Raw genomic sequence first — 16256 nt, 5'->3', positions numbered from 1 at the left:
CAATGCCAATCCCTGCCTTACTTAGGAAGGGAAATTGATTTCTGATAGATTGTAGATAGACTTAAACATAAGAGCCAGGGGGCTGGAGAGATAGCTTTGTTCTTGAGAGGACCTGGGTTCTGTCCCCAGCATTCACATCATGCTACTAATGACTGCCTATAATTCCATTTCCAAGGGATCCAGTACCCTCTTCTGCCCATGTTCACATAGAACATATAGGTTGCAAACCGGCCAGCAGCTCACATGAACTGGGTTTCACCTGGGAGGCAAACTGGGGCTGAAAGAGAGGGAAACTAGGCGGACGAGAGAGAAATGGAGCCAAGACAGTGTTCTGATCAAGGCTCAAATGTTTAATGGTGAATGCGCTTATAAAAGAGGCGGAGCCGGGCGTGGTGGCGCACGCCTTTAATCCCAGCACTCGGGAGGCAGAGGCAGGCGGATTTCTGAGTTCGAGGCCAGCCTGGTCTACAGAGTGAGTTCCAGGACAGCCAAGGAAACAGAGAAACCCTGCCTCGAAAAACCAAAAAAAAAATAAAAATAAAAAAATAAAATAAAAGAGGCGGGGAGGCCGTTTCTGCCAATTCATTCTCGGAGCCTGGAACCAGCTGCAGGTGATGACCTGCAGGATAGGGTGTGGTCTCAGGAATAGCTAGGCAGCCTCCCAGCAGGTAGCAGTATCTTGAAGAGGAACAGTGGCTGAACAATAGAGCGATCTAGGGAGGAAAGCTCCACCCTAGATAATCTCCTTAGTGGCAGCAAGGTCAAAGTCTAGCTCAGCCAGCTTCAGGCTGAGGGAAGGTTACACATATACAGACAAGCAGGCAAGCCACATCTCTAAAAATAAACTTTAGAAAGTGTCAATAGCTTTCCATGTATTCAGGCTACTGGAGGAGAAAAATATTCGTCAATCTTACCCCACCTGTGAACCCTACAAACCACATAAATAACCAGCCTGGCAAGACAAGTCTACCATCGCAATAATGCCCTTCAAGTAACCAACCACTTTGTTATTGGATTTAAGGTCTTCTCCACAACATGAAACCCTTATGTGACACCATTATTAGGCCAGGAACCTGTGGCTAGACAGGTGGTAGCCCCAGGGGTAGAACCTATCACTATTGCTCTGACAAATGGACATACCATTAAACTGATTCCTAATAGATCAGGGCATCTCTCAATTCCAGTCAGAAAAGTGTCTTTTTCTAGTGAATGATGATCAACATAGAGACTGACAATTGGTCAAGGTATAGATAATGAGACTGTAGAATGCTCAGCCCTAAGTGGGACATCACCGGTGCCACACCCCAAGGTTGAGGGGTCATTGAGGGGGGAGGGGGCAGAAAGACTCTAAGGGTCAGCGATGGTGGGTGACTATGAGCTAATGGTTTTCTGGACACAACAGGGCAGCTGTACAGGAACTGTGCGAGCTCCAGCCAGACAAGATCCCAGTACGGAGAGGGCAGGTTGACCAGAAGTCCCCACTCCTAGCTGAGGAGCTATCGTCTTCTGGTGGCTACTGGGAACAGGGGAGTCAGCTTTGTGAAGGGTAGGTCCCTAGGTGGGTCCACCATTCTCTGTTGGATGTCCATGAACTCAGGAGATGGCACGGATTGGACTTTATGGGCTAATAAAGAAGACACGGGTTGGGTCAGTAAGCAAGAGAGAATGTATCTGGAGGGAGTGGAGGACGAGTGAACATGGTCAAAATACATTGAAATTCTTTTTTGTTGTTGTTGCTTTTTTTGTTTGTTTGCTTGTTTTTGTTTTTCAAGACAGGGTTTTTTTGAGACAGGGTTTCTCTGTATAGCCCTGACTGTCCTGGAACTCACTTTGTAGACCAGGCTGGCCTCGAACTCAGAAATCTGCCTCCCAAGTGCTGGGATTAAAGGCGTGCGTCACCACTGCCCAGCTATACGTTGACATTCTTAAAGAATGAATAACAATAAACTAAAATGAAAAACATTAAGCATTTTTGAAAGACTGGAGAAAGAGCTGAGCACCGAAATATAGGATGAAATTTAAAAGTGGCAGATTTTTCTAACCCAGCTAGCTCCCAAATCATTGAGACAGAGACCTGTTAAGTTTATTAGCTTTTAGCACTGTGACTGGGCAGGTTCTAAGCTATTCTAATGTCTATGTTATCTACTTCCCAGCCACATGCCCTGTGATACTTGTATTGAGTCCACAGCTCTGTTATAGCTGTCATCATAGAGAACTCCTTTGGCAACTCCTCCTCATGCCTGACCTCATTGCAATCTCCTTCCTGGACCCTCACCTGCCTCTTGGCCAACTCCTTCTTCCTGGCTCTTCTGCCAAGACCCCTGGCTGGGATCAAAAGTCCAGCTTTCTATCTCCTCTGCCCAGACATTGGCTGTTCAGCCTTTTATTAACCAATCAGAAATAACTGGGGAGATATATATATATATATATATATATATATATATATATATATCCCTTCTTTTCATTTAATTTTTTTTTTTTTTACATTCCAGATTTTACTCCCCTCCTGGTCCACTCTCCGACTGTTCCACATCCCATACCTCCTCCCTGCCTCCCTGTCTCCACGAGGATGTCCCCACCCCTCCACCTCCCACCCCACCAGACCTCTAAACTCCCTGGGGCCTCAAGTCTCTTGAGGGTTAGGTGCATCATCTCTGACTGTACCCAGACCTGGCAGTCCTCTGTTGTATATGTGTTGGGGGCCTCATATCAGCTGGTGTGTGCTGCCTGATTGGTGGTCCAGTGTTTGAGAGATCTTGGGGCATCCAGGTTAGTTGAGACTGCTGGTCCTCCTACAGGGTCACCCTCCTCCTCAGCTTCTTCCAGCTTTCCCTTAATTCAATCACAGGGGTCAGCAGCTTCTGTCCATTTGTTTGGGTGCAAATATCTACGTCTTACTCTTTCAGCTGCTTGTTGGGTCTTTCGGAGGGCAGTCATGATAGGTCCCTTTTGTGAGCACCTCAGCAATAGTGTCAGGCCTTGGGGCCTCCCATTGAGTTGGATCCTACTTTGGGCCTGTCACTGGACCTTCTTTTCCTCAGGCTCCTCTCCATTTCCATCCCTGCAGTTCATGCATGTCCTTTTGGGTCTGAGTTACCTCACTCAGGATGATATTTTCCATTTCCATCCATTTGTCTCCAAAACTCAGGATGTCCTCATTCTTAATAGCTGAGTCGTATTCCATTGTGTAAATGAACCATATTTTCTGTATCCATTTTCCTGTCATGGGAAGATTCTTTGATATTCATGCCAAAGCTGGTTCTGGACTGTAGCTAGATCTCAGGGCATGGAAATCGGCATCTGAATACACAGAGCACAAAACAACCCCCAACACTGAAATGCAAGTGTTTATTGCTTTTTTCTTTTGACTTCAGACATAATTGGATCCACATGACCGGCTGCTCCAAGCTCTAGCTACAGTGATTTCACCATGAGAGACTACATATACTTTGGACCATGAGCCAAAATAAAACCTTTCCTCATTATGAAAATAAGATTTTAAATGCATATACAAACAAACAATCCCAGAATCCTTCTATAGGACACAAAAAGTTTAATGTACCAAAACAATGAACTGTACTTTCATCAAATTAAAAAAATAATTTCTCCCTGCCAAAGGATACCATGGGGTAAATGAAGGGGATGTCCTATTAAATATATACCAAGTACTCTATAGAGTTATATCGAATATGGTATGTGAACAAATAAATGAGATACTCCAGATCAGAGGACAATGATCTTAGTTCAGAGCCCCCCCCAACCCCCCGAGTGTTGCAACTTTTTTTTCCTACCATAAAGGACGTTGTCAGACAACTGGTGAGTTTGGAACAAGGTCCACTGATTGTAAAATCCTGGTAGTGTTAATGGACTGTTTTTGATCACATACTATGAAATAATACAGATAAAATAATATAATTGTAACTTTAATTTTTTCAAATCCTATTTTTTTAAATTTAAATCATCTTTATTGACACAATCGTGGAGAGAACAACTATTAAAACAAACAAACAAACAAACAAAAAACCCTGAAAGCTTGATACATTGGAATAGCTGGTACTTAACACAGTTTAGGTTTATAAGGTTTTAAATTAACAGGAACAAAAATCTTCCACTTAAATAAGCTAATGATTTCGGATGTTATATTTAAACTATAATTTACTAAAGGCATGCCTCTTAGCTAATGTTTTAATTGTATCATATTACATAGGTTCAAGTTCTTTCTTCAAAGACTCATCAGAATAACATGGATTGAAGAGACTTTCGAACATTTGCCATCTCTTGCTGCTGAGTTTCCATCATAACTTTTTTTTGCAACATAGCCATTTCTTTTTTAAGTTCACTTTGTGTGCCAGTAAATAGATTATCATTATTCTTTTCCACATCTTCCAAACTCTTTATGAACTGCTCGTGTATCTGTTTGATTGCTTTCATTCTCTGGCTCTGAACAATTCTAGACTGCTGGAAAATCTTTTGTTGTTGTCAAAAAAGATTAGATAGTTTTTTTCCTTGTTCCTCAAATTTCTGTATATCCAGTTCCCACTGCTGCAACACATTCATAAATTGCTGAGAATATTCATTGTTAAGCTTCTGTATTTCCTCTTGTTGTGTTTTCCAAATTTGCTCAATTTTCTGGTTACTGGCTTTGAAAGAAGCTTTGGTATACATTTCTATTCTTTTCCTCTTGGCAAGAAGAGCTTTGTTGATGTCCGTTGCCATAGCCTGACAGCCTAAGTTTGATCGCAGGAATCCATGGTGGAAGGGGCAAACTAAGCCCTGAAAGATAGCATCTTCTCCAAATTTTTCCAGCATATTCTGTACTTCACCTCCAACATCTTCAATTATCCCTGCAGATCTTTTCTTTCCATGTTTATCAATTACTGGAGCCTTTTCATCGGCAACATCTTCTTCTGAACCAGACAGATCTTTATCATCTTTCTCAAAGTCAAAGGCTTTTTTAGGCTGATCAACCAAAGGTGGCTTCCCTGATTTCCCAGAATGCTTTCTTCCACCAGGCACCATCTTTAGATGTTTGCTCAACGGCTCCGGTAAGCTGTCACTGTCTCCGCACCCTCGAAGCATCTCAAATCCTATTTTTAATGATGGTTCTTAAACATTTTAACCTTCCTTCTAGCCTGCCACCACCAGAGGTAGTGGAAAAGAAAGGATACAGGGGAGGTGGACCTGTTTAGCAAGGTTCTTTGGAGCAACTCCCAGCTGGCTGTGTTGTCTGGAAATCAGAAGTTCAGTTCACAGGTCAGCAGGCAGCGGCAGCTCGAAACACTCACAAACACTTCACAGATACATCAGCAGTCTAGTCCAGTAGAGTCGGGATAACAACAGAGTTGACACGACCTAGCAGAGACAGCCAGGCCTCAACCTCAACTCGAGTCAGCAGGAGGGACCAGGAGGACCACCAGGAGAAGTTCTAGGCTGTGCCTCTCTCAGGGAAGCGAAGATCAGTAAATATTTGAGGCCCACAAGCGTTGCACAGGTAGCTTGTTCCAGCAAGCCAAGCTCTGTCTCCATCACTGTCTGTCAGTCCTATTTATACCCTCCAAACATCGAGTGTCCTCCAGGCACCTTGTCTCAGCATGTGCATCTGCCTCAGCTGACATCAACTTGCCAATTAGCTCAAGTCCTTGGAAGAGACAACAAACTGCAGACGGTTTTTGGTGCATTTCTCTCTATGGAGTTCCAACAAATGCAGCTCAACTACACAATGTAAGGCAGACCAATACATGTGTGTCATTAACAAAGAATCCTTCATCACGTGTCCTTTCACATGCTTGCTTTAGCAGAACATCCTCTCTCCTGTGTCTGCTTCAGCAAAACATTCCTTCACCAGTCTGCCTTAGCCTTTGACATATGTGTCCATTTTAACAAAAAGTCCCTTCACGTGTTTACCCCAGCAAAACACCATCCAACCGGCCTTCCAAAGAACTCTTACGTTTCCACTTAATATAATCTCTATCATTTAGTCTGAAATGGTTTGGAGAAAATGTTGCACTGTGAATGGTGGCACATTTGTAATCTCAGAGCATGGGAGGCTGATGAGGGCAGATTGCTACAAGTTCAAAGCCAGCCTGGGCCACATATCAAGACCCTCATCTCAAAAAGCAAACAAAATGACATGGAGTAATACAGAAGAGACAGGAACAGAGATGATGTGGTAACACTGAGGTTGAGATGTTGAAATGGTAACATTCATGGGTTATGAGGAAAGGCAATGTGGAAATCCTTTACACTGTTTTGCAATTTTTCTGAAAGTCTTGAGTTATTTAAGAGGACTGTTGTAAAAGGGAATGCGTAGATAAGCTCCAGCCACAGATAAAATAGTCACACATCTGACAAAGGATTCCTTTTTTAAAGCACAGAAAAGTTTCGTGTGCCGATAACAAGAAACAACTCTGTCAACAAGCAGGGATACTGTTTGAACAAAGAAGATACAAAGGATGGGCAATCTACCAGTGGAAAATACTCATTAGTGTCAAAGTCCTAATAAGAAGGGTGAAATACAAACTAACATTATAGTGAGTTACTAGAGTGACTACAGTGTCCACAAAGTGGCAGATCCAGGTCTCGGAAGCTACATGGAGTTATAGTCACATTAGGGTTGGTAGTATACCAGGGTACAGTTGGAAGCAAGCAACTCCTTTCTTTCGGCATGCAAAATGATGCACATCAGTGCAACATTCCTACATGCCTCTCATTTTAACTGTTATTTACTCCACTCATAGCTCTCCCGTGCCTCTCCCAGTCTCTTCCTGGCCCTTTCCCTTCCCCCTGATTGTCCCTTCTGCCTTTATACCACACAGATCTTATCACCCTTTCTTTGTCCTTCCTCCTGGCCCTGGCCTTGGCCTCATCTTCCTCCCTTTTAAATCCTCTTTATACTTCCATGCTATTTATAATATGTATTTCACATATGTATAATGCCTATTTTAATTTTCAGACTATTTTTATTTACTCTTTGGCAATTTCACACATTTATGCAGTTTGTCCCGGTGCAGGCTCTCAGCTTCACCTCATTTTCCCGACACCCCTCAACACGTCTTTCTCTAACCTTAGTTTTCTTTTGTTTGCTCATTTGTGTGGTTGGTTTTGTTTATTTGTAACCCACTTAGTTCAATGACTGCTGCCTGGTGTTATGCTGACCAGTCTCTCCGATGGGCTCGAACTTGCACAGCGATCCTAGCTGAGGCTTCCTGAGTACAGCAGCCTTGCCATGTGCAGAAGACATCGTCTCGCCGCTCTCCTTCCTACCCTCCAGCTCTTACAATCTCTCTGCTCCTTGTCCACCATATTCTCTGAACCTGGAGGTGGGGATGGTATAGATGCATTTAGGACTTGAGAGGACAACATAAACCCCACTTGTCTCCATGTAAGGACCAGACTTGATTTTGGAAAGAAGGTCATAAGGCACCAGCTCCAGGAACAGACCATAAAATCCAGAAACAAGGTCATAGACCCCCCTCCAAAGAACAGCCTGGGGATAACCACAAAAAATAGGGAAATAGCTTATCTCAGGATGGGCCATCTGGGCTGGGCAGTCCTAGCTCATGCTGTGGTTAAACATGCATGACATAGGAATGCAAATCACTGACCACCTGTGACTCCCTAGTACCCACTAATGAAATTTTAATTACCTAATCCTTCTAGAGAGTTCTCCTGGTTCTCTATAAGAAGGCCTGTGCGCCTTTGTCTGGGGTCACCATTTCAAAAAATGGTTGATCGCCGCATGCTGGATGTTTCTGCAGAATGAATACTCTTTGTCTTTGCATGGTGTCTGAGCCTGGGGTCTTCCTCCAGTGACCTCTGGACCCTTACAGGCTGAACACACAATAGTCATGCACTCTCTGCACCTGGACCAGCTCTGGATCTTTCTGTTTCCCACTGCAGAAAGAGCTTCTCTGGTCAAGACTGACCACTAACCTATTTGTATAAACATAAGTATTCGGAGATGTGTATGTACTTTCAAACGTTCATGATAAAAACAAACAAACAAACAAACAAACATGTAACTTTTGCTTTCTAAACCTGTGTGGATCTGAGCCCATCTCTTTTTCTGCCAGTGTCTTAAGCTTACTCATCTTTACAGCTAAATACAATTCCATTTTATGTGTGTACCACATTTTCTTTATCCATTCATCTGTCAACAGACCCGAGGCTGGTTCCTTCTCTTAGCTATTGTGAGCAGTGCAGTAATAAATATGGATGTGAAAGCTCACAACTGCAGGGAAGTTGATTTAGTTAGGGTTTAACAGCTGTGAACGTGAAAGACCCACAACGTGAGGACTCCCTCACGTTCTGACTCAGGAGAGGCGACACCCCAAAATCACCCACAAGAAACGATCTTGCTGCAACTGCAAGAGGATTTTTATTCGAGAGCGTTCTCGGGCCCATGGTCATACACCACGCAGGGGTAGAGGACCATGGCGCCCTGAGTAGCTGAGTAAGGGGGTATTTAAAGGAAGAAACCACAATTCATGGAGGTGGGGAGGGCGTTGTTGGAAAATACCAAAAATACCAGTTAAGAGTCACAAGAAAGTATAAAGTTACAAGTGTCAGGTTATCTCTCAAGACAGTTTCTAAGAGCCCCTAACAATCTAAGAGCCCCTAAAGATAGCACATTTGCATTGCAGGTTCCAGTAATGGTCAGGGTGCCATTCTTTGAATTGAACCCAGGAAGCTGGTAGGTGGAGGAATGTCGATATCTGTTTTATGACCAGCACCTGGAGCACTAAGCCACAAAGGCTACACTCCCAAGCCTGGGCCCAAAAGCCTCGAATTTTGCTATACTTCTTCATTCCCCACTTCTACTTGTTAATAGTTCTAATCTTAGAACTAGACACTATCTTTTCCCTGACATAGTTGATCCTTTAGGGCATGGTACTGTTGTCTCAAAACTAAAAGCCACACTGCATTAATTCTTGTTTTAATAAAGGTGACTTGCCTATTTAACACACATGGACCTATAATGAAAAGCAGAAGCAAAATCAAAAGGGGTCCCATAAAGGTAGAAAGTAGGGTGGTCAAGAGTACAAGATAAGGGCCTTTCCACCAGAGTCTCAAGGTTTTCTGCGTGGAGATGTCTAGCAGGTCTTCTGGAGCAGGCCTTCTGGAGCTGCTTTTTGCTCGCTGTCTCATTCACTGGAGCACCTTGAGCCTAGAGAACAAAGGCTGGGAAAGCAGCATGTCAGCACTATGTACAGAGGCTATTTTTACCAGTGGAGGGGGCCCCCTGTAGAGTAATTCATAAGGGGGTCAGTCTAAACTGTCCAGGGGTGTTTTTAACCCTGAAGAGCAAAGGGTAGGAGAGCTATCCAATCATTAGCGCCAGTCTCCGCTGTCAATTTGGTAAGGGTCTCTTAATGGTTCTATTTATTCTCTCTACCTGTCCTGAGCTTTGGGGCCTGCATGCACAATGTAACTTTTAACTAATCTCTAATATCTTGGCCAGTCCCTGATTTACTTGGGCAACAAAGGCAGGTCCATTACCTTGGGAAGATTTCTTTTAGAAATTCTACCTCATCATAGCACAGGCCTTGCAGCTTTTGGCTATTTCTTCTGCCAAGTCAAAGAGTCCTGTAACATAGCAGTCAAAGGACCTAACCACACCTTTTAATTTCTTGGCCCCCAGGCGAGTCAAATACTGTCCATAACTTGATAGTGCTCAGGGGTGTATCTAAAGCTGGTCTCTCTGATGTCATAATAATCTTTAGGCTCCTTGACTGCCAGGATCATTGCTCCTTGGGCCACCTGTTTGGTGGTTAGATCTGCCATCTGATTTTCTTTAGCCACAGCATCTTAGGTTTTTTTCTGCAGATGTCAACAGCCCTCTTTGTATATTGCTCCGTACAGTGGCAAAAGCATACCTGCTGTCAGTGTAGACTTTTCTTTTGCCATTCATAGAGCTTGTCTCAAAGTCACAAGTTCAGCTTTCTGGGCCGACGTCCCTTCAGGGAGGCTGCTGGCCTAGATCACTTGCTTTCTGTCCACCACCGTACTGCTGTCCCCGCCTTCTGCTTACCTTTAACCTCGAGGCTACTGTCATCAGTGTACCAGCTCGAACCCTCAGGCCAAGGCTGATCTGATCCTTCAGATCATTTCAAGTACCAGTTTCTCAGCACAGTGATGAGTAGGTGCAGTCTCACGCAGTGGGACAGCAGGTGGAACGAAGCGAAGGTCACTCGTTCAGTCAACAAAAAGTTCTGATGTGTCACAGGAGCATTGGTAGTCATCCATCAGTCAGGGGGCTTTTGGATAATGCTTTCAAGAGCGTGGGATGCCATTACAGCTAGTTACTGTCCCAGAGTGAGCTTATCAGCATCCTTGACAAGCAGATTATGGCAGCAATAGCTTTCAGGCAAGAAAATCACCCGCTGGCAACAGGGTGTAACTTCTTGGATAGGTAAGCCACTGGCCTTTTTCAAAGTCCCAAAGTCTGAGCAAGGACTCCTCTGGAGACCCCTGATCTCTCTTCCACATAAAGAGTGAAAGGCTTGGTTAGGTCAGACAAAGGCTGGCCATCAGTAGGGCCTGTTTTATTTCTCTAAAGGCTTTCAGGTGATCTGGGATCCACACAAACACTTCCCCTTCCTTGGTTAGGAGGTACAATGGGAAGCTAAGGTCGCCAACCCAGGTGTCTAGAGTCTGTAGAAGCCAGCAGTACCCAAGAATTTTCTTACTTGCCTTGGCGTAGTTAGCCACTACTTCCCGTCTCGAAGGGTGTATCTCAAATAAGTAACTTCAGTCTGACACAGCTGAGTCTTTTTAGCTGAGGCTCGGTCTTCAGTTGCCCAGGTTTCCTGTCTAGATCCTGTCTTTTTCTTTCTCTCCTATCACTGTGGCCAAGATTCTAGTCAAATTTCTCTCTTGTCTAAGATCCCTCCTGTTTTCTCTTTCTTCTGCATCCTGCCTCTCTCTCTCACACACACACTTTCTCTGCCTCTTTCACTAGATCACATAACTGTCTCCCTCTTCTAATACACTTTCTAATCTCTGAAGTTTCTTCCTAGGTAAAATCAAAGGGAGTGAACCGCCTGAAGGCTTCCATAAGCCTTTCAAGGAACATTGAGGGAGGTTCGATCGGCCCCTGCATTACCTCTTACCTTAGCCAAATTAGTGGGCCTGTCTCGAGGCACCTTGGAGACCAGAGCCTGGCATTAGATTTTCAAGCTCTCCTTACCTTCAGCCATGTCGCAGTCGCAACTGGGGCGAGTCAAAAGGAATCCCATGTCAATCTCATTTTGTAGCTGTGTAGACCGCCCATTGGCTCCCGGGCTATTTTTCTAGCCTCTAACAGAATTCTCTCTCGCTCTTCGGTTGTTAAGAGCATCTGCAACAGCTGTTGACAATCATCTCAAGTAGGCTCATGAGAAAACATAAGGAACTCTACCAACCCTGTGAGGCATTGGGGATCCTGAGAAAGGGGGTGGTTAGTTTTCCAGTTATAAATACCAGCAGAGGAAAATGACCAGTACTGAAGGGTTAAAGTTTGGGCGGGTCCACCAGAGTCCTCCCGGACTCTGTGCTCTGCAGCTCCATGTACCCGCAGCGGTCGTCTCTCAACACCCCGAGGGGTTTGGGGTTCCCTCCGCGGCTGGGGTTGAGGCTGTGGATAAGGGGAAGGTTGTGGACTAGGCCACTCAGGAGGCTTCATACAACCACAATTTTGAGAAGCAAAACCAAATTTTAAACAATCTATTTTTTTTTTAAATGAACTCTAAAAACATTACTTGCTACAAAGTTTGGCTGTCCATTCCTGCACACAAACACAAGAAGGTGTAGCCGCCAATATATCTGTTACAAATCGGATTTCTAGGATAAGAATTACATAGAATATTACTCAATTTAGGCGTATCTTTAGAGACCTGTTCCCATGGATTGTCTCATGCTGCATGTTGTCAACTTTTTGTTACCAATGTTACAAATTTTTAATCATAACTAATAACTTATGAGCCACTAATCTATAACCAAGACATATAAAACATATTTATACTTTTGAAACTATTTAGAAACAAAAATGAAATGGCCGTATACATTTGCTCATTTAAACCAACCAAAATTCTTAATTTTTCTAGCTGTAATTTCAAGAGAGGAGCACCTTGTCACCTGATGAATCCAATAATCACAAGCACAGAGATTTTTGTAGGAAAAACAGCCATTTGTTCCCTTACCATAGAACTTAAGAACTTGAGAAGCTGGTGGTCCCTATAAGAGCAGCATTTATAATCAGCTCCTAGCAGGGCTTCTCTAGCCATACTAGATTCCTAACTACAGGTGCAGGGCCCCAAAGACCAATTAAAACTGTTTATTTTATTTTTTTACCAAATTATCCCCAGATAGTCGGAGAGTACTGCTTTTTTTTCAAAACCCATTCTCTCACATCTTAGGTGTAAACTATCTCTAGTCAGGGTATAAAGCACCTATGAGAATTACCTTTGCTTTTCTAGATTTTCACATAGCTCTAAACACATACACAAAAACACATAAAACAGAAACCAACAGATCCAGAAACCAACAGATCCAGACACATTCGACCCTTTCTTGTCCTCTACAAGCAGGCAAAAGAATTAGACGATTTTGGAGGGGGAAGCTTCCGCTTCAACAGAACTCGGTCCCTCTGACCGATCCGGAGACGGCCAGGCGTCCCTGGCTCTCCTTACCTCCCAGGGCGTCCCCCAGGGCCACAGCCTGTGGTCCTCCTAGCACGTCTGCCGACCACAGTCCTCCGGTCCTTACGGCCCAAAAGGACAGCTGCAAATACCGACCGCGCGCGCATTTCAGACCCCATCACCCCATCGTCTACAAACACCAGCATCCATTTCTACCTAGACGACCAAAACCAGAGAAGCACACTTGTTCCTCACTCTGCCAGGTGTAAAACCAAGGCACGAGGTGGGACTCGAACCCACGATCTCGCAACCCGAAAACCAAGACACAAATTTCACTCTGCCAGGTGTAAAACCAAGGCACGAGGTGGGACTCGAACCCACGATCTCGCAACCCGAAAACCAAGACACAAATTCAATAAACTCAGATGGATCCAAACTCAGATTTCGCCATGCTTCAGAAACATAGGACAAGACACAAACAACCCAACACAACAAGCACATGTTCCAATGTTCGTTTCAGAAAACAGACACTCAAAACAGAGACACCGGCCGGCACACACACAAGAGGGGATCCCCATACCTCCAAGTCGGTTCTCGGGTGTGAGGGGTGGTCGCGTTTCCCGGCCAATGCACCAAATGAAAGACCCACAACGTGAGGACTCCCTCACGTTCTGACTCAGGAGAGGCGACACCCCAAAATCACCCACAAGAAACGATCTTGCTGCAACTGCAAGAGGATTTTTATTCGAGAGCGTTCTCGGGCCCATGGTCATACACCACGCAGGGGTAGAGGACCATGGCGCCCTGAGTAGCTGAGTAAGGGGGTATTTAAAGGAAGAAACCACAATTCATGGAGGTGGGGAGGGCGTTGTTGGAAAATACCAAAAATACCAGTTAAGAGTCACAAGAAAGTATAAAGTTACAAGTGTCAGGTTATCTCTCAAGACAGTTTCTAAGAGCCCCTAACAATCTAAGAGCCCCTAAAGATAGCACATTTGCATTGCAGGTTCCAGTAATGGTCAGGGTGCCATTCTTTGAATTGAACCCAGGAAGCTGGTAGGTGGAGGAATGTCGATATCTGTTTTATGACCAGCACCTGGAGCACTAAGCCACAAAGGCTACACTCCCAAGCCTGGGCCCAAAAGCCTCGAATTTTGCTATACTTCTTCAAACGGACACCATGACCAAGGCAACTCTATAACGGAAAACATTTAACTGGGGCTGGGTTACAGGTTCAGAGGTTTAACTCATCATCATCATGGCGGAAAACATGGCAGCATTCAGGCAGACATGATGCTGGAGGAGCTGAGAGTTCTACATTTTGATCAGCCAAGAGGAGACAGATTCTACACTGGGTAGAGCTTGAGTATAATCTCAAAGCCCACCTAAGAAGACAACACATACTCCAACAAGGTCACATCTCCTAACAGTGCCCTCCCTGTAGCCAAGCATTGAAACATAGGAATCTATGGGTGCCAAACCTACTCAAATTACCACAGAAGTCAAGGCAGGAACTTGAAGCAGCCGGTCACACTGGTCACAGTCAGGAGCAGAGAAAAATGAATACATACATACCTACTGTGAGAAAGGTTTATCATGCAATTTGAGATCCCAACTGAGGAGATGGCGACACCCACATTTAGGCTGGGTCTCCCCACATATAATTGCAACAATTCCTCACAGATGTGCTCCCTGGCCAGCTTCATCAACGACCCTTCACCCAAACTCTTTTCAGGTGATCCTAAATTGACAAGAATTAACCATGACACCTGGGCAGTCAGTATGGGGGTCCTTAGCAATGGGGCAGTAGGGCACTTTCTAAAGAGAAGGCAATCTTCCAAATCTGGTAGAGTGTGCCAAGACGACACAGGCACGTGGCCCAGATGAATCGCTGATATTTATACATTTAGTTGGCTAGAAATTACACACTGTTAAAATCATATCAGATGTGCCTTTAAATTTAAAGTAAGTGCACTGCGTGTGTGCCTGGTACCTGTGGAGGAGGCCAGAGGAAAGGGCTGGATCTTCTGGACCCAGAGTTATAGATGGTTGTAAGCCCCGACATGGGTGCTGGGAACTGACCCCTATTCCTCTGAAAGAGCCAGGGCTCTTAACCACCAAGCCATCTCTCTGACCCCTAGATCATTTGTATTTTTAAATCATTGAGTACAGGAGAAGGACAAGAGGCTATCTATCTTCAGTGCCTGTGAATTCATCCTGAGACCAGCCCCAACCTTTCCTGGAGCACTACCGTGTTATAAGCGTCGCGGCCTCTTTCTCTAATTTGAACCGTATTTCTGAAGACCTTCATGTTATAACAATGTCATCCTTCGAGGAACTCAGATTTGAAATCTTAAGACTCCTTCATTTCCTTCATAAACCATATCCATTCCTGGGACACATCTCACCTGTCAATCTTCACACTAAATCTGGACTTTTCCGCACCTCCACTTCCACTGCTTGAAGGGCACCCCTGCCCTCTTATAAGCGTCGCTGTGACCCATCCTGCAGCCAGCTGCCCCAGGATGTGGCAGCACCATCCTTCTCTTTTTCCTTCGCCTCTTTGCTCACACATCCTTTTCTTGGGGTGGCATTTTCCCAGTGTCCTGTTCAGGATCAAACCATTTCTCACCCCACGCGGACTTTCCGCCTTCCCGTCATGCCCCACTTTCCTCCGCAGCACCTCCCCCCCCCCCCGCTTCTCTTCTGTTGTTCTACTATTCTATAAGCACCACAAAGGCACAAAGGCAGAGACTGTTTCTCTCTTTTCCTTTGCCTCCCAGAACCTGCAATGAAGTTGAGCGCATGGCAGAAAGCGCTCACTGCATTCTTCCTTAGAGTTTGGCTCCCAGCTTGGATACCCATTTCAGGAATGCAAATGGACAAAGGAGGAATCCTTTCCCGTTCTGTGAATAATGGAGGTTAGTTAACACACATCAATATGCCTTGACCATCAATGATTCAGTTTCTGTGTCTGCAGCATTGAAGGCAGTCAGATAGATGCACAGGCTCCATACTTGTTCCTCAGCCTCTAGACCGGGTTTCTCAAACCCGAGACCCTTTGGTTGAATTTTGGGTTGAAGGACTCTTTTACAGGGTGGCATATCAGATATCCCGCCTGCCAGCTTATTTGCATTTTAAGATTCATAACAGTAACAACATCACAGCTATGAAGTAGCAACAAAAATAATTTTATGTTTGGAGGTCACCACGTTAAACGGTCTGTGTTAAACGGTCACAGAATTAGGAAGGTCGAACAGACAGTGCCCGGGTTCTTTCAAGCCCAGATGTTTGTGAGAATCCTTAGAGGAGCAGGCTGGACTCACATGACATGGTGATTGTGTCCCACCAGGAATGCTTGAGAGCTGCTGATGAAGAGGAACCTGGATTTGCCTCTGGACCCTACGATGAGACACTGTGCCAAGAAGCCACAGACACCTCGAATTTCCAACTCTAGCAATGAGGCCTGTCGGAACACCATTCAAGAAGGGAGTCGTGCAAGATATCTGAGGGCTTGTGATAAAACTCTGAGAAATCGAGTCTTGTGACCTCTGTTTGTTTGTTTCTTTCTTTCTTTCTTTTTTCTTTCTTTTTTTTTTTTTTCGAGACAGGGTTTCTCTGTATAGCCCTGGCTGTCCT

The 16256-nt window shown here is 44.7% G+C and overlaps 1 pseudogene; it reads right to left on the bottom strand.

The window, feature by feature from the left end:
* Positions 1–4117: 4117 nt before the first annotated feature.
* LOC110301256 (synaptonemal complex protein 3-like) lies at positions 4118–5079 on the bottom strand (annotated as a pseudogene).
* Positions 5080–16256: the final 11177 nt, after the last annotated feature.

This window comes from Mus caroli, unplaced genomic scaffold, assembly GCF_978045245.1.
Source record: "Mus caroli unplaced genomic scaffold, Mus_caroli_1 scaffold_1, whole genome shotgun sequence".
NCBI classification, from domain to species: Eukaryota; Metazoa; Chordata; class Mammalia; order Rodentia; family Muridae; genus Mus; species Mus caroli.
This window is presented reverse-complemented; position numbering and strand designations above follow the sequence as displayed.